The sequence below is a fragment of the Sus scrofa genome, chromosome 14, assembly GCF_054392235.1.
Source record: "Sus scrofa isolate SSC_HxYL_T2T_F1_AM1 chromosome 14, Sscrofa_HxYL_maternal_Yorkshire_Landrace_v2.0, whole genome shotgun sequence".
Lineage (NCBI taxonomy): Eukaryota > Metazoa > Chordata > Mammalia > Artiodactyla > Suidae > Sus > Sus scrofa.
In genome coordinates this window covers 18,112,377-18,130,910 of record NC_139396.1, presented here as the reverse complement: position 1 = coordinate 18,130,910, position 18,534 = coordinate 18,112,377, and the positions used below count along the sequence as shown (strand labels likewise).

Below are 18,534 nucleotides of genomic sequence, written 5' to 3'. Positions count from 1 at the left end.
AGGCTGGAGACACAGGGATGATGAGGCTGTCCCTGGTGCTAGTGAGAGCTGTGTGCTCCCAGGAGCAGCCTGGGCATCCTTGTCTCTGTGGAGGAAAGACAGTCATTCACCTGTGGATCCAGACTGCCTGGGATCACACATGCTTCGTTCCTCTCAGATCCCCTCTCTGTCCTCAGACGACCCATCTCTGAGGACACAGGCACATGCAAGATGACAGTGGACCAAGTGCATTTCACAACAGAACGATTTTATCCATGTTTTACATCCCCCATCGCAAAGGAACTACTGTGCCCACCCACACACACCCAGACCCAAGTCCCCACCACCTAACCCCACCCACCCCCACCCCCTCCTGGCTCTGGTCATTTTGTCCTTCCTCCCCACCCCTATGGCAGCCAGGATGGTTGCTAGGACCTGGAGGAGCCCAAGGCTTCCATGGGGGCTGCCCAGTTGGACTGGCCCTGGAGGGCTGGCACACCATCCATTACTGGCTGCAGTGCCACTTCCTCCTCGTCCGTGTGACACATGGGTCACACCTGCTCCTTTTGGGCTGGGAAGGGTCAACCAGCCCCAGAGCAAGGGTGTGCCTCCCAGAGCCTCGCAGGTCAGCCCTAGGCCTGGCCAGGTCCTCAGCCGCAGCCAGGCCTCCACACCGAGCCTGCTTTCTAGACTTGGCAGCTTCCAGGGGGCCTGAGCTGAGGCCCATTCTCTGGGGAAAGGGGGCCTGGGAAGCTTTCTGGGCCCTCTGCCCTGCAGTGCAGACAAGACCCGAGGCAGGGACAGGGCTCTGTGGCAGCCCCCAGGGCAGCAGGCTGTGGTGAAGGCCCAAGAGGAAGGCCAGGCTGGGGAGCTCCTCCTCATCCTCACTGAACCCGTGACCCAGCCCTGGGGCTCCACTAAGAGGAGAGGCCTCCCTGAGAACCTTGCTGGCCCTGGGTCCTGATGGAGGGCCCGAGCGCTTGGTGCCCTGGCGAGGAAATGGCTGTGCTGTTCCCGCCTGAGGGGGCTCCTGATATCCTGGAGAGGGCACAGAGCCTTTGTGCCTGAACAGGCCCCTGTCTGTTTGGGGGTGCCTTAGATGGCCGTGGACATCCATCTGGGGTGTACAGGTTTCAGCTCTGACCCCGGGCTGTGGTCCTTGCTCGTTCCTCTGGGCATCTTGTTGGGCCACAGACTCTGAAGGTCTTGAGTCCATGTGGGCTGCTCTGTGATTGGGAGTGGCTGGCACCCCGTCGTCCTCCTCCAAGGCCAGGACTTGTGTCTGCACCAGCTGGTGGGAGAGAGGTGGACAGTGACTGCTCTGCACCCTCCAGGGAGAGCCGGGGCTTATGGGCAGGGGGAGGTGAGTTGGGACTCACATCCACAGACAGAGCCTGTGGCCCTCCTGCCTTCCTCCTGGACCTTCTCCCCAGCAGGGTCCTTGCCCTGTCCCCAACTCCCCTCCTCCCCTTCCATTCCTCATGCCCTGCACCCACCTGGGCAGCCTCCTGGCTGCAGGGCCTCTCTGTCAGGGAGGGAGGGACAGAGCCTTCAGGGCCTCCTGCTCTAGGGCCCTCCCCGGCCCTGCCTGACCTGGGTCCTTTCCTTCTGGATTTCCAGGGTCACCTGGCTTCCCCCACTGCCCCCAGTCTCCCTAGTGTCAGTCCCTCCCCTGGCCACCTCTTCAGGGGAGAGTCCTTCCTCCTGCTCCAGCTCCTCAGCCAAGCCCGAGAGATCCAGCTCTGGTTCTGGGGAAAGCAACTCTGCCAGGAATCGGGGGTGAATGACCGCCTCCACCTGGAATGGATGGGAGAGGCTGTGAGCAGCCTTGGCAGGAGTGCCCTGGGAGGCGGGAAGGCCTGGGAGAAATGTGACTAGCAGAGGCCAATCCAGAGCCCCCCTCACAAAGGGGGAGCTTTCAAACTCCCATAGGTATTGTCTACTCTCACATAAACACACACACACACTCACAAGCAGGTGCACATGCAGACACATGGGCTCCAAAGCACCAACACATAGGCACCGACACAGACACACAAAGGCCTACAAAGAGAGAGACACACACACACATGTACAACTTTCACATCCACATATACACATCCTATGCACCAAAGTACACTCAGACACACAGGAAGACACACAGATGTCAGGGTCAAGGACCAGAGCCTAAATCCCATTATCCTGGGCCAAAGCCAGAACTAGGGTGCGAAGAGCATCTCTCCCTGGAATCCTGGAGTCTCAGACTCCAGGCCCAGCCCACCTTGGTGTCAAAGTCCTCCTGGGAACACAGCTTGTCCACGTAGCTGAGGAGATCCGGGTCTGGGAAGCAGCCGTCCTCGTCCTGTGGCAGCTCATATCCATCCTCTCGACATTCCATATCTGACTCCCCTGTGGCTGAGGGGCCAGGACCCACCAGTGCCTGCGGGATGTCCCCATGCTCCCTGCGAGCCTCAGGGGGAATCTCCTTGGGGGCCTTGTTCTCCAGCAGCTGCCAGGCTCTGCGTGGCCTTGGGTGGGTGTGCTGGACCCTGGGGCCGTGTTTCCTTGGAGCACAGGCTGAGGCAGAGCAGGAGGAAAGGAAAGTGAAGAGACCCAGCGCCCAGAAGCTGACCCCTGAGCAGGCACAGGGGAGGGCATTGTTGTGGGGCAATGGATATGCCTGTGGGAAGGGGGAGGAGCAGCCAGAGCCTCAGGTTTTGTGGGAGGCCAGATTCAAGTCAGGGACAGGTAAAAGTCAGGTGTGAGAATGTGTGGAACATCTAATGATCAAGGGTCTCCCCACCAGCACACTTGTTAGGCAGATTTCACAGGGGCCCCTTAGACAGGGAGAAGGGTGATGAGGTTCTAAATGGACCAGGTCCACACCGCAGAGGGGTAAAGGGGGACTGAGACACCCTCGGGGGCTATCCGTGTTGAAAGACCAATGCCCCCTTGAGGGAAAAGGACCAATCTGGGAACAGGGACCAGGCCTAGGCCTCTCTTACCTGTGCCTTGACCTCCAGGGGGAAGGTGATTCACAGACTGAGTGCCCCTTTTGCGGGATGTGGGTTCCTGAGGAGCCAGCTTTGGTGGAGCTGGAGGAGGCATGCCCTGTACCCGCGTTGTGCAGGATACGTTCCCCATCCTGATCTCATCCTCTGCCTCAAATTGCAGGAACCTGGGGGGTGTTGAGGGACAGGCCCCAGTGAGAAAACCACCTGGGCTCTGGAGCCCACCCAGGGCAGCAGGACCGAGGGGGTGAGGAGAGGGTGTCCTTAGGTCTGTCAGGGCCCTGTGAGGTGCTGTCGCAGCAGGGAACTGCGGTGGCAGAGGTCCAAGATCTGGACCTCCTCCTGCCTGACCAGCCCTGGAGCTGGAGGGCATGGCCCAGCAGAGACCCAGGTCAATCTCTGGGACCAGGCTTAGGGACACATGGTGGGCACTGGGGGCCCCTGCTCATGTGCCCCCAGACCTTGTCTGACCCAAACAATGGAGATGGCCAGTGGCCTGGTCAGGCACGTATCTCCACAGAGCCCTTGCCTGAACCCAGAATCTGGGGCTTGGAGTGAGAGTGCGGGAAAGCACGCATGAGACAGGGCCCAGCACAGGCTGGAGTGGGGATCCTACCCTTGGAGGTGAGGCATCTCTTGCCACTGAGAGCTAGCTGCTCCTTTGGTTTTGTTTGGAAACTAGGAGATTCACATGCAGAAGTGACAGGGAGGGCCAGAGACCCATGGGCTTCCCCAGGGATGGCCGGTTGCCCATTCCAGCCATCGTTGATGAAGAGAGGCCTACCACATGCTAGGTCAGTGATGGCCAGGCACCCAGTATGAAGGGGTGCCAGGTTGCCGAATGGGGTCCTCACCCCTGCACAGCCCCCATGCCTTCAGGGGACCCCCTCCTGGGCTGCCGTGCTCCCCAAGGCCATCCTGAGGCCTCCCCACATCGGCATCACTGTAGGGCAGAGCTCCTGGGACAGGCAGGCTGGAAGAGCCAAGCTCTCCAGGTGGCAGACGGGATTCTGCAGGCCAATAGGATTTGGGGATTCAGGGAACAGGTGTCAGGTGCCAGCCTCCTCTTGCATCCTCTCTGATTGCTACCAGCAGAGCCAGATCCTGCCCTGGGGCCTGCCCATCACCCACCACCCACCCCACCATGTCGCCCACGGCCCAGGACCCTGACTCACTTTGCTGCCATTTCATAAAAGGCCATCCTCTCAACGGTGCTCATGTGCTGCCATTCCTGCATGGCCTGCCGCATGCCCTCCTCCAGCGTCATGGTGGGTTTCAGGCGAGCCAGGGTGCAAAGCACTGGGCTGTAAGCCCTCAGGGTCAGTCTCTTGGTACAGCCCAGCCCCCAACTGCCCAACCCCACCCAGCTCCAAGGCCTCCATGGGCCCACCCCTGCCAATCCCAGGCTCAAGAGGGGGAGACGAGGGTGTCTGGAGAGGAAAGGCAAGCCTTCTTGGTGCCTGGTGCCACCACCTCCCACTCACCAGAGGATGCTTGTCCACTCCCTGGCTATAGCTGGGACACTCTGGCTGGGGGCGGGTTGCCATCTCATATAAAATGCAGCCCCATCAATGCGGGAGGGCAGGCGCCAGTCTACCAGCTAACAGCTCTGAGAAGCCCAAGGATTCTTCTGCCCAGGTCTCTGCACTAGATGGCCTAGTCCCCCTTTTCGGAGGGACCTCGGGTCTAGGAGAGATGTTCCTGCCAGGTTCACAGCTCTAGGAGGATAGACCCTTGCCCTTAGGACAGCTCGACCACCTCCCCGTTCACACTGGACTTCTTCAGAACAACAAGGACTGGGCCTGTAGAAAGCTCCGTCCTGGGCCTGAATGTCCTAAGCCTTATCTGAAGTGATACCCACTGGCTGCCAGAGGCCCAGGTCCATGGTGAAAGGAGGTAGCACCAGAGAAGCAGGTCCCATTCAAACTCTGGCTCCTCACATCCGAGCAGGACCCTCTCGGACTGCTCTCCTGCACTCAATGTTATCATGGCAGTGCAGAAAGTGAGAGAACTGGTCTTGCATGGTGGTGGTAGCTGAGCTAAGGCACGGACGGGATGTCATGAACTGGACGTGGGACACATCTGAGTGCAGACGTGCCTCCTCATAGCATGGACATTGCTGTCACCCCTCCTTCTTCCGAGGTGAAAGGATCCCTGGAAGCCTAAGCAGGGAGGCCATGCCAAGGTGCTGTATATGCGAAGGCTCCAGCTGAGCTAATGAGGGTCTGAGAGGTCACTTACATGAGAAAGCAGGAGAGAGCTTCCGCATCGGGGCTCTGGGGCAGGTGGCTGCGGGCCAGGGACTTGAAGCGCTGCCAGCGTCGGAAGTTCTGATAGATGCTCTTATGGTGAGAGGCGTCCTCCTGAGGGCCCGTGTGCTGGGAGGCATGCAGGCTGCCTGCCCCAGAGGTGCCATGTGGCCACGGCCCAGAGGTCCCTGGGGGCAGGATGAAGGCCATCTGGGCAGCTGGTGGTGCCGCTTGAGGAGGAAGGCCTGGGGCCAAGCCTCCCTTGCCAGCCTGAGCTGCTGCAATAGCTGGGGCAGCCACCCCGCTGTCCCCTGCAGGGCTTGCTCTGCAAAGGGGTGCAGGACACAAAGCACTCCCCATGAGGGCCCTGGAAGCATTCCCATTGAGGGGGGCCTGAGGGCGCCCAAAGGCCTGAGACTGGTGGGGCAATGCTGACCTCCCTCCTGACCAGACTGGGACAGGGATGTTGCCAAGCCCTGGGGCAATGGGGCCATGGTCAGCAGGAGTCACCCGAGGTGTCATGGGGTGAGCTGGCTGCAATAGGGTGCTGCCAGGCAGGAGTAGTGGGGCCATGGGCGGTGGCAGGTGCTGCTCCCAAGCTGTCTGGGGTTGGGAGCCAGGAGTGGGGGGAGGATAGGAGCGTGAGGCCCCAGGGGGCATGACCACATCCGTGCCCAGCAGTGGAAATGCTGTGGAGAGAAAGGAAAGGGGTGAATGGAAGAGGAGAAGGGGTGACATGGACAGAAGCTCTCTGGGGACTCAGAGGGCACACCTCAGTGGGAGAGGGCATTTGGCCCGAGGAAGCTGTGTGATGTGCAGATGTCGTGGCGGGATGTTCATGGTCTGACCTGCGGTTGAGAATGACTTCCCTGGGGACCTTGATCCCCCACACCAAGTTCCCTGCCCCTGACTACCGAGAAATGCTCAGCTCAGCAGCAGGGATGGGAGAGCCTCCCTGAGGGGCTCCTTGACACCTCGTCCTCACAGGCTGTCCCCACATCCTGGACATGAGCCTGCCCCTCAGCAAGGTCACTGGCAGGTAAGGGCCTTCTCCAAGGTCCTTCCAGGCACTGTGAGGCCTTTGATGGACCTCCACTGTCTAAAGTCGAAGGGCCTCACATCCTCCTTAACCCTTCCTCTCGGGATGCTCAGCACACATCTGTTCTGTCATTCTTTCCTGACCTCACACAACACCTCTCAAAGGCTGCAAATATCGCTCTGCACACAGAACCCTTAGACAAACACTGAACAGCCCCACCAAGCATGCACCTGCCTCTCCAAACCACCCAGAGTGGACACTTCACAGGGGCTAAGGTGTGCCACCCCATCCCGATGGCCCTGAATCCCTCCCACCATGAGGTTCTGCTCCTCAGAAGTCTGAGAAGTCGGTGTGTGTCCCCTGCATTTTTGCCACTTCCCATCCAGGGTTGGCTTCTGAAGATGAGCACGGGCCCAGGGCGGCTCATGTGACAAAGGTCATGGAGTGGAGGCTGCCTGGGGTCCTTCCCCTTCCAGCTCCCAATAATGGAATGTGAGGAGAAACTGAGAAGAAGGCAGGAGTCAGGTGTCATTGTGAGAAAACCGCCCATTCAGGAGAAGGAGGTACAGATTCCTCCACAGGTGTTGTAGGAGGTTTGAGAGTAGCAGACTAGATCATCTTCCTGCTTCTGTGCTACACTGCTTCACCCCCCACCCCTTACAAAGGAAGCAGCCTTCATATGCATTCCACCTGCACCAGCCTCTCTCCACATGTAGTAGTAGTGACTTGAAATAGGAACACACTCTTCATCTCAAAGTCAGGCCTCAGCTTCTGCCGTGAGACACCTGACACGCTGTGCCATGTCTGCAGAGACGTATCTCAACAAAAGGGAAACCAATACAGAACACCTCAGGCCCACGAGTCCTAGCTTGGGTGAAGTCACCTGGTTGCCCATCCCTTGTGGAATCCAAGGCCACAGTTGCCTGACCTGAGAAGTGAGTTCTGGGCGGGATGGAGGGAAACGTTCTGGCATGTGACAGTAAGAGTCACTTCCTGCCCAGCTCAGAGCAGACCCTTTCCTGAGCATGTGGCCACAGACAACACCCACCAGCACTGAATCATTTTCTGACTATACCCTCCCATTCCACGCCCCCATTAGCCAGAGTATGCTCCAGTTCCACTCCCTTAGAGAGGTCTAGTGAGGCGAGCTTCAGATGCCTGAGGACCACAAGGCGGGGCTAGGCTTTCCCCATGACCCACCCAGGGCCAGCCACAGGACACTGGCTCCACACACGTTCCAAGTGGCTTGTCTCCCTTCTAGAAACCGCCAACCTGCCTGCTGCCATCCTGCCTCCCCAACCAGAGCAAGGCCTCTTGAACCACCTCCAAGCAGCTGTCCTCCCCAGGGCAGCCTCAGGTTTCTACAGGCTCCCCAGCTGAGATGTCCCTGGGGTGCAGTGCTCTCGCCTTCCTCCCCTTCTGTCCAACTCCATGTCCACAGCGAAGGGTCCCAACGGAAACCCAGGCATTTGAGGAAGGCCCTTTCTCTTGGAAAACAGCCCCTGTCTAGAGGCTTACCGCCTTCTGAAGCCATTCCCACAGGCATGGGCCTGGACCACCACGGGCTGGTGGCCTCAACGTGGACAGTCAAGAGCAGGACCCAGCGAGGGACCTGCCCCAACAGATGCTCAGGACGCAAGTAAAGGAGCCCAAGTTTGAATCTCAACAGTAGAATGCGGGCCTCCAGTCATTCTGCAGTGGGGGAGGGGCCGAGGGCAGGTGAGCCTGGGTGGGGGTGGGGTGCCATTCCATGCTGGCCTCTGCAGGGAGGCAAGAACCAGACGTTTCTTCCACCTTATGCAGGGGCCAGACAATTGTCGATTGCCTCATCAGACAATGTATGTGTTGGTTTTCAGAGTCACAGCACCAAGGTTTGTCTTGATGTTCCCTTTCCCTTTGTTATTCATCAACTTGTTTGTTGTCCTTAAACCCCCTCAGCTTCCGTCCTGGCTCCAGGCTCCCTTCCCCAGAGGCCAGACTTTCTGAACAAAATTCACCTTTTATCATCTGATAACCACTTGGGTTTTCATGGCCACCTGGAACCCAATGTTTATGGTTTGGCTTCTCTCAGCAGACCCACCATGTGTGATTGGTGTGTGTCCATCTTTCCTAAGGAAACCGTCCTTGTGTGCCAACCAGCATCCAGCAGGACCCACGTTCCTCATGTTCCCTTGTGCTGGAAAGGCCCAGCCTATCCATAAAGCCACTGCACAGCCCACGTGTCCAAGACCAGAGATCAGTCTGTGGTGTCTCCCGTATGATGACATTGCTGGTAAGTCTTGGAGCTTTTCCCTGTTAAATGTTTGAATGTAACATTTTCCACAAATCCTCCCTTCTCAGGGATCACAGTCCACGTGTGCCGAATAGCATATGGAGTGCTGAGTCCTCCTCTCCCCTCTTTCCCCTGTCCACTCAGTCCTCGTTCCCACCAGGGATCAGAGATACCTGTTTCATTCACATCTTTTCAGAGATCTTTTGGGCAAGCAACTTTGAATGCCATCCGTTTGCCTTTGCAGGTAGTATTCCTTTGTCTCTGGTTGAAATGTACCATGTGCACAGGGAACTCCATCTTGGACTTGTGATGGAAATGGTTGGGGGATAATGCGAATACGTGATTACATATGCATCCCATACAGATATATATGTATCATATATCATATATACATACATCTGTCTGTATGACAGGGTCCTTTGGCTGCACAGCAGAAGTAGACCAAACATTGTAAATCAACTGCAGTGGAATTTTTCCATTTCTTCTAGGATTTCCCTTTTATTGGTATAGATTTATTGGTATGTAGTAGTCTCGTAGGATCCTCTGTATTTCTGTGATGTCCTTTGTAACTTCTCCTTTTTCATCTCTAATTTTATGGATTTGAGTCCCCTGGTTTTTTTTTTTTTTTTTTTTTTTTTTGATAAGTCTGACTAAGGGTTTTTCAATTTTGTTGATCTTTTCAAAGAACCAGTTTTTATTTTTATTGCTCTTTTCTATGTTTTTCTTCATTTCTATTTCATTCATTTCTGCTCTGATCTTTATTATTTCTTTCCTTCTTATATCTTTAGGTCTTGTCTGTTACACTCTCTCAGGCTGCTTTAGATGTGAAGTTAGGTTGTTTATTTGAGCTTTCTCTTGTTTCCTGAGGTATGCTTGTATTGCTATAAACTTCCCTCTTAGAACTGCTTTTGCTATAGTTTTCCTCTTTGATCTCTTGGATGATCCATTGGTTGTTTGGTAGCATGTTGTTTAGCCTTCATGTCTTTGTGTGTGTGTGGTTTTTGGCAATTTTTTTCTTGTTGATTTCAAGTTGAATAGCGTTGTGTTTGGAAAAAGATGCTGGATATGATTTCCATTTTCTTAAAGTTACCAAGGCTTGATTTGTGGCCCAGAATGTGATCATTCCTAGAGCAAATTCCATGTGCACTTGAGAAGAAGTGTATTCTGCTGCTTTTGGATGGAATGTCCTATAACTCTCTATTCAATCCATCTGGTCTAATGCTTCATTTAGGGCCTGAGTTTTCTTGCTGATTTTCTGTCCAGATGATCTGTCCATTGCAGTAAGTGGGGTATTAAAGTCCCCTGCTCTATGGTGTTGTTGTTAATTTCTCCTTTTAAGGTTGTTAGCAGTTGCCTTATATATTGAAGTGATCCTGGATTGGTCCTTTGATCATTATGTAATGCCCATCTTTGCCTCTTATCATATTCTTTATTTTCAGGCCTATTTTGTCTGATATGAGTATCATTACTCCAGCGTTTTTGATTGCCATTTGCATGGAATATTTTCTTCCATCCTCTCATTTTCAATTTGTATGTGTCCCTAGAAAGTGAAGTGGGTCTCTTGAAGACAGCATATGTATGGGTCTTGTTTTTGTATCCATTCAGCCAGTCTAGATCTTTTGGTTGGGGCATTTAGTCCGTTTACATGTAGGCTATCTACTGATTTGTATGTTCTTATTGCCATTTCATTAACTGTTTTGGATTGGTTGCTGTTGCTCTTTTTTCTTCCCTTCTTCTCTTGTTCTCTCCTTTTGTGGATTGATGACTACCTTTAGCGTTGTATTTGAGTTGATTGCTCTTATTTGTGTGTGTATCTATTGTAGGTTTTTGGCCTGTAGTTACCCTGAAGTTTTGAGATAGGCGTCTCTCTCTCTCTGATAGTTTTAAGTTGTTGGTCTCTTAATTGGAAGTGCATCTCCAGTGTCCTGCATTTGTACCCTCCTCTTCTCCCAATTTCTGGATTTGGTAGCATATTGAAGCGTGGATGATTTCCTACATTTACCGTGTCTATGCCTTTACTGAGTCTATGCCTTTACTGGTGATCCTTGTCATTTGTAGTGTTTTGGTTTCTAGTTGTGGCCTTTTCTTTGCCTCAGGAAGTTCTTTCAGTATTTGTTGTAAATCTGGGTTAGTGGTGCTGAAGGCTCTTAACTGTTGTTTTTCTGTAAAGCTTTTGCTTTCTCCTTCAAATCAGAATGAAAGCCTTGCTGGGTAGAGTAATCTTGGTTGGAGATTTTTCCTTTCATCTCGTTAAGTATATCGTGCCACTCCCTTCTGGCCTGCAGAGCTTCTGCTGAAAAATCAGCTGAAAAGCTTTTCAGGATTCCCATGTATGCTATGTGTTTGTTTTCCCTAGATGCTTTCCATATGTTCTCTTTGTCTTTAATTTTGTCCAGTTTCATGAATATGTGTCTTGGGGTGTTCCTCCTTGGGTTTATTTCATATGGTACTCAGTGTGCTTCCTAGATTTCAGTGAGTGATTCCTTCCCCATGGTAGGGAAGTTTTGGCCTATTATCTCTTCAAATAGGTTCTCTGGCCTTTTCTCTCTCTCTTCTTCTTTTGGCACCCCTATAATGCAGATGTTGGTGCATGTAATGTTGTCCTAGAGTTCTCTTAGACTGTCTTCCAATCTATTCAATCTTTTTTGTTTTTCTGTTCCACATCAGTGATTTCCAATAGTGTGTCCTCCACCTCACTTGTTCATTCTTCTGTCTCATGTATTCTGTTGTTGGCTGCTTCTAATGAATTTTATATTTCAGTTATTGTATTTTTCATCTCTGCTTGCTTCAGTCTTAAATTTCGTATTTCTTTGCTCAGTGTTTCCTGTAAATTATCAGTCTTTGCCTCCCATCTGTTTCCAATGCCCTGCAGCACATTATGATCATCAGTCTAAAGTCTTTTTCCTGGAGGCTGATACTCTCCAGATCACTTAGCTGTTTTTCTGGGGTTTTTCTCTCTCCTTCATCTGGGTTATGGTTCTCTGCCTTTACATTTTTATAGGTTTTTGGTGTGGTCTCCTTTTTCCAGAAAACAATGTGGTAGCCCCTCTTTCTTCTGAAGTCCACACCCTTTGTGGCTGAAGTTGGTATGGGGGCTTGCTATAGGCTTCCTGATGGAAAGGACTGGTGCCTGCCCACTGGTAGGTGGAGCTGCTTCTTATCCCTCTGGAGGATGGGTCTTTGCTCTGGGTGAGATTAGAGGCAGTTGTGTGATTAGGGTGTCTTTAGGCAGCCTGTTTACTGATGGGTGGGGCTGTGATCTCACCTGGATTCGTGTTTGACCTGGGGCTTCTCAGCGCTGATAGGTGGGGCCGGATTTTCCCAAAATGGCCACCTCTAGAGGAACACATGCCAGTGAGCACTCCTGAGACTTTGGCTTCCAGTGTCCTTCCCCAGCAGTGATCCACAGTCACTCCCTGTTTTCCCAAGAGATCCTCCAAGAACTGCAGTCAGGCCTGCCCCAGATTCCCATGGAGTCTCTACTTTGTCTGGGACCCCGTGGATATGAAAGCCTGTGTGTGCCTTTTGAGAATGGGGTTTCTGTCTCCCCCAGTCCCATGGAGCTTTAGCACCGAAGCCCTACTACCCTCAATGCCAGATGCTCTGGGGGCTCTTTCTCCCAATGCCATACCCCCAGGTATGGGGATCCAATGTGGGACTCAGAACTCTCGCTCCTGTAGGTGGGTCTCTGTGACACAGTTCCTTTCCAGTCTGTGTGCTGCCCACATGATGCTCATGGGCTTGTGTATATCACATAATAGGCCTTCCTACCATCTTGATGTGGTCTCCTCTTTGTTTCTTGGAGTAGGATATCTTTTTTGAAAGTTTCCAATCCATTTTGTTGAAGGTTGTTCAGCATTTGGTGGTAATTTTGTTGTTTTGAAGAGAGCAGGTGAACTCCATTCCTTCTGTCCCGCCATCTTAATCCAGTCCCCTTCTCCTCATTTTTCAACTGGGTTTTGTTTGTTTGTTTGTTTTGTTTTTGCTGTTGAGTTGTATAAGTTGTTTGTATGTTTTGGAAATTAAGCTCTTGTCAGTTACATTATTTGAAACTCTTTTCTCCCATTGCATAGATTGTCTTTTTGCTTTTTTTAAAGTTTTCCATTGCTGTGCAAATGCTTGTGGGCTTGATTAGCTCCCATTGGTTTATTTTTGTTTTTTCATTCTATTGCTTTGGGGGACTCACCTAAGAAAACCTTTCAATGTTTGATGTCAGGGAATGTTTCGCCTATGATCTCTTCCAAGAGTTTTATGATGTCTTCTCTTATGTTTAAGTTTTTAAGCCATTTTGAGTTTATTTTTGTGTACGGTATGAGAGTGCGTTCTAGTTCTAGTATGAGAGTGTGATTTACATGGAATTGTTCTGCTTTGTCCATACCACTTGGGGAGGAGACAATCTTTCCCTGATTTTGTATTCTTGCCTCGTTTGTCAAAGATTGTTTGACCATAGTCGTCTGGGGTTATTTCTGGGTTCTGTATTCTGTTCCATTGGAGTGTATGTCGTTTAGGTACCAGTACCACACTGTCTTGATGATTGTAGCTTTGTAACATTGTCTGACGTCTGAGAGAGTTATGCCTCCTGCTTGGTTTGTGTTCCTCAGGATTGCTTTGGCAATTCTGAGTCTTTTATGGATCCATATCAATTTTTGGATTGTTTGTTCTAGTTCTGTGAAAAATGGCATGGGTAATTTGATAGGGATTGCCTTGAATCTGTTGATTGATTTGGGTAGGAAGGTCATGTAAATGATATTAATTCTTCCAATCCAGGAGTGTGGAACATCTTTCTGTTTCTTTGAATCCTCTTTAAGTGTCTTGAGTGAAGTTGTAGAGTTCTCAGCATGGAAGTCTTTCACCTCCTTGGTCAGGTTAACAGCTGTTGCCTTATGTTTTGAGGTAACCCTCTTTCGGGTGCATATGTATTTACCATCCCTATGCATGCTTCTTGGATTGATCCTTTGATCATTATGTAATGACCTTGTTTGTCTCTTATAATATTCTTTATTTTAAGGTTTAATTTGTCTGAAAAGAGTATTGCTGCTCCAGCTTTCTTTTGACTCCATATGCATGGAATATTTTCTTCCATCCCCTTGCTTTCAATTTTCATATGTCCCTAGAACTGACGTGAGTCTCTTGGAGACAGCATATATGTGGGTCTTTAGTATCCATTCAGCCTGTCTATATCTTCTGGTTGGGGCATTTAGTCCAATGACGTTACCATTTTATGAACTGTTTTGTATTTGTTTTTGTTGGCCTCTTTTCCTTCCCTTCTTCTCTTCTCTTGTGGTTTGATGACTCTATACAGTGTTGTGTTTGGACTGCTTTTTGTTATTTTTGTGTGTATTGATTGTAGATTGTTGGTCACAGTTCCCATGAAGTTTTGATATAGGATTCTATCTGTATACAAATTGTTTTAAGTTGTTGGTCTCTTAGTTGCAAATGCAACTCTGGTATGCTGCATTTGTACCCTCTTTGGATGATTTCTGTATTTTTCAGCATATTTGTGTGTCGATGATTTCCTGCCTTTACTATATGTATATGTATATGTTTACCGGTAAGCTGTGTCGTTTTTAGTATTTTTTATTTTAGTGGTGGCCTTTTCATATCCACCTCTTGAAGTTCCTGTAGTATTTGTTGTAAAGCTGGTTTGGTGGTGTTGAAAACCTTCCTGGGCTTCGCTTGTATGTTATGTGTTTCTTTTCCCTAGCTGCTTTCAACATTTTCTGTTTGTCTTTAATTTTGGTCAGGTTCATGAATATGTGTCTTGGGGTGTTCCTCCTTGGGTTTGTTTTCTATTGTACTCGTTGTGCTTCCTGGATTTGAGTGAGTGGTTCCTTTCCCATGTTAAGGAAGTTTTTGTTATGTGCTCTGGCCCTTTCTCTCTCTCTTCTGCTTCTGTTACCCCTATAATGCAGATGTTGGTGCATGTCATGTTGTTCCAGAGTTCTCATAGACTGCCTCCATTTCTTTTCAATCTTTTTTTCTCTTCTGTTCCTCTTCAGTGATTTCCACCAGTCTGTCTTCCATCTCACTTATTCATTGTTCTGCCTTCTGCATTCTGTTACTGCTTCCTTTGATGTGAATTTTTTATTTCAGCTATTGTGTTTTTCGTCTCTGCTTGCTTAATCTTAAAATCTTCTATTTGTTGGGTTTTCTTGTAACTTGTCTCTCTTTGCCTCCAGTTTATTTCCATGTTCTTGAGCCATCTTGACTATCATTAGTCTAAGGTCTTTTGTGTGGAAGCTGATAATTTTCAGATCGTTTGTTTTTCTGTTTTTTTTCTTCTTCCTTTATCTGAGTCATAATTCTATGCCTTGTCATTTTGTAGAGCTTTTGAGTGTGATCTCCTTTTTGCAAACAATAGGGTTGTACACTCTCATACCTGAGGGTTCTCCCTACTATTCTTCCTGTTACTCAAATGTGACCTCAAGTGATTTCTGGTCTGTCTACTTTCCCTTCTATGTGGGACACAGTGCATGAGAAAGAGCCTTCCTGGCACTGAGAGGTGAAGACTTCTAAATTTGGAAAACCTGACTCTTGATCAGTGATGCTTTCAGAGAAAGATCTGGATCATTCCAGATCAAGGAGAACTGTGCCAGTTAAGAAAATGAAATCTTCATTAAACTTCAAGTTGTGAAGGCCTGTAGAGGGAGGTCTCACAACCTACTTCTCATGGTCAATAGCTTTTGTAAGCAGTGCTTCAGGGACATTTGGGGTGCATGTGCCTTTTGAAGGACATTTCAGCATAGGGAAATGTTTGATTTTGATGAAATATGATTTTAGATTTTTTTCTTTTTTTGGGTAATTTTTTTTTTTTTTGTCCTGTGTAAGACCTCTTTATCAAGCCCAACAACCCAGAGATTTTTCTCCTAGTTTTTTTTTTTTTTTTTTTTTTTGGTAAAAATTTCAAAGTCTCGAAATTTGCATTTGAATCTATGCCCCATTTTGTAGAATTTCAATATCCGTTAAAAACTATCCCTTTTCCATTCTACTTCTCTATAACTTTTGCATTAAGCCATTCCAGTTTGCTGTATTGGTATGTGTCTATTTCTGTATTCTCTATCCTGTACACCAAACTATGAATCTATTCCTCCACCAATGCTAATCTGTCTTCCATAGGGCTTTATATGGAGCCTAATAGCCTCAAATTTTAATTTTCTTTCTCTAAATAATTTTAGCTATTTTGGCTCCTTTTCTTTATACATGTTATAATAAGCTTGTCCATGTTGACAAAAGCAATTCTGTTGGAAGTGGACAGTTTATTATGTGGAGTCTTCCAGACTGTGAATATTATCTATGTATATGCATACACATTTGTTTAGGTCTTATAGGGTTTTATCATACAAATCAAATCCTCTATCAAAACATTTCTAACGAGAGTTCCCATTATGGGTCCCTGATGAAGAACCTGATATAGTGGCCATGAGGATGTGGGGTGACTCTCTGGCCTGGCTCAGTGGGGTAAGGTACTTTTATTGCCACAAGCTATAGTGTAGGGTGCAGATGCCAGTTGGATATGGTGTTGCTGTTGCTGTGGTGTTGGTTGCTAGCTGTAGCTCCATTTTGATCCCCTAGCCTGAGAACTTCCACAAGCTGCAGGAGCAGCCATAAACTTATATGTATAACCAAATATTTCATTTTTTGGAACTGCTCTGTATTGCATTGTGTTTTTGGTTTGGGCTACCAGATGTCCCTTTTTAGCATTTACAAATATGATGAATGTTTCTGTGTTGATCTTCTCTCCTGAGACTTTGGTAAAGGAACCTCCATCTCTTCAGTGTACCTTAAGAGAATTGTTGGGATTTTCTGTGGAGGTAGCCATGCTATCCATGAACATGGACAGTTATATTTCTTCATTTCTATTCTGTATGTCTTCATTTCTTTTTCTTGCCATGCTGCATTGGCAAGTCCCTGCAGTACTAAGTAGAATGGAAGAAATGAGAAAGGACATTCTGACCTTCTTTTGAGTTTAGGAGGAAAACATTCATTCTTTCACCTTTCAGTAGGATGCTTAGTGTAGGTATTTTGTAGATGTTCTGTACTGGGTTGAAGGAGTGTTCTTCCTGGTTTTCTGAGAGTTTCTAACATGCATGGGTTGTTGAACATTGCCAAATGCTTTTTCTGTAGTAATTGATGTGACCATGTACGTTTTCTTCTTTAATCTATTAATAACAGCAAACTACACTGATGATTTTTAAATACTAAACCAAGCTTGTATTCCTAGAATAAACTCCATTTGATTATAATGCATTGTCAGTTCATTTGTTCTTCAGATATTGGCTTAGTATTGCAATGTTTTTTTGTAGTTTCCTTTCAGGAAAACTTAAGCTATTGATTTTGAGACCTTTCTTCTTTTGTATTGCAGAAGCATCTAGTGCCATTTGTTTCCATCTTCACAATGGTTTATCTGGATCCAATCACATTTTATGGACTGTATCTTCCTTTGCATTCAGTTCTATTCATTTCAAAATTTTTCTTTGAGAGTCATCTTTAACCATGGGTTATTTAGAAGTGTGCCTCTCAATTTCCACATATTTGGAGGCTCACTTCTCATTCTCATTGTTATACAAGGGGAAGCTTATACTTTGGACACGGTGGAGTGAAATGTAATGACTATTTGTTTATCTTATAGGTTGCTCAAGTGTCATTGGTGTGAACCTTTTGAATATTAATTTTACATGGGAGTTCTCAGACTTTTCACTTATACAGTAACCATAAGGGAATTGCCTGAATATATGAATTCATGCTGCTGAAGTTGTGATTATCAAGGGAAGTTCACAGACAGAACAATAGTAGGAGAATTTGTGGGTCGCCATTGCACATTGTTTTCCGGGTCAGCACCCAGAGACTCTGTTCGGACCCAGCGTTCAGGAGAGGGGCCCAGATCTTGGGCTTGGTGCTTTTTATTGCATGATCAGAGAAGTCCAGGCCCCCTGTGGGCAGGGACTACAACCAGCATGGTGACATGCAGGATGCAGGTTGAGTAGCTGGCTGCGGGATGAGCGCTCAGGGTGGGGGAAGCTCCAGCCTCTTTCCTGCTGCTCAGGGTGGGTCTGAGCTGTGGGTGCAGCCATAAGTCTCAGAAGGCCAGTGGCTGAGTCACTAGGCGGCACTTCCCATTTCTGTCAGCCATAAGCCCTGGCTATGGGCAGTGACCCTGAAGTCCCAGGAAGGCCAGGCTTTCTCCTGCAGGGAGGTTGTCTTGCCCAAGTCAGCCCTGCCCTCTCACTACTTCAGAAACCGAAATCTCATCACTCCATCTTGCTACCTCCCAAAACATGGGATTGCCAAACTTTTGTTTTTGTCTTTTTGTATTTTCTAGGGCTGCACACATGGCATGTGGAGGTTTCAAGGCCAGGGGTCTACTCAGAGCTGTAGCCACTGGCCTATGCCAGAGCAACAGCAGCACAGGATCCGAGCCACTACTGCGACCTACATCACAGCTCTCAGCAATGCTCTCAGCGAGGCTAGGACTAGAACCTGCAACCTCATGGTTCCTAGTCAGATTTGTTAACCAATGAGCCATGGTGGTCACTCCCCAAACGTTCTTTTTCAAATATTAGTAACATCATTTTCTAGAAGAAGTACAACCGAACCCCAGTTAACCAGGAAGCAGCTACTGCAATTAAGCAAGTTTCCCCTAAGACAAGACCCTTAGCTACACCCATGGGCTATCTTTGATTTCTCCTATGTGCTTCTGAGAAGTAAAATGTTGATGTTCAAGATCTCCAATGATCGGTGTGCTAGCAATAATTTCTATGAAAGCAGGAAGCTCCTCACCCTGAAGCAGAGGAGGTAAGGAGGCAGTAGGTGATAGATCTTTGCTCTGCTCTCACTTTTAAACCCTCCATATCCCTGCCATTTGAGGAAGGAAGGCAGTGCCTTGGAACACTACCCAGCTTCCAGGTGTGTCACTTCCCCTGTCTGACAAGAGGTCACCTACAAGCCAGAGGGCCCAAATCCTCCCTCGTACACAACTGCTCCCTGCCCCCCACTTAAAAATTCCCT

The 18,534-nt window shown here is 48.9% G+C and overlaps 1 protein-coding gene across 1 annotated transcript in view; it reads right to left on the bottom strand.

The window, feature by feature from the left end:
* Window positions 1-230: 230 nt before the first annotated feature.
* The window catches only part of LOC146396372 (NUT family member 2G-like), a 93,828-nt gene continuing 75,524 nt past the window's right edge, over window positions 231-18,534 (bottom strand). Inside the window, exon 8 of the transcript XR_014827205.1 lies at window positions 231-326. The gene's annotated coding sequence lies outside the window, so the exon portion shown is untranslated. The remainder of the gene's footprint in view (window positions 327-18,534) is intronic.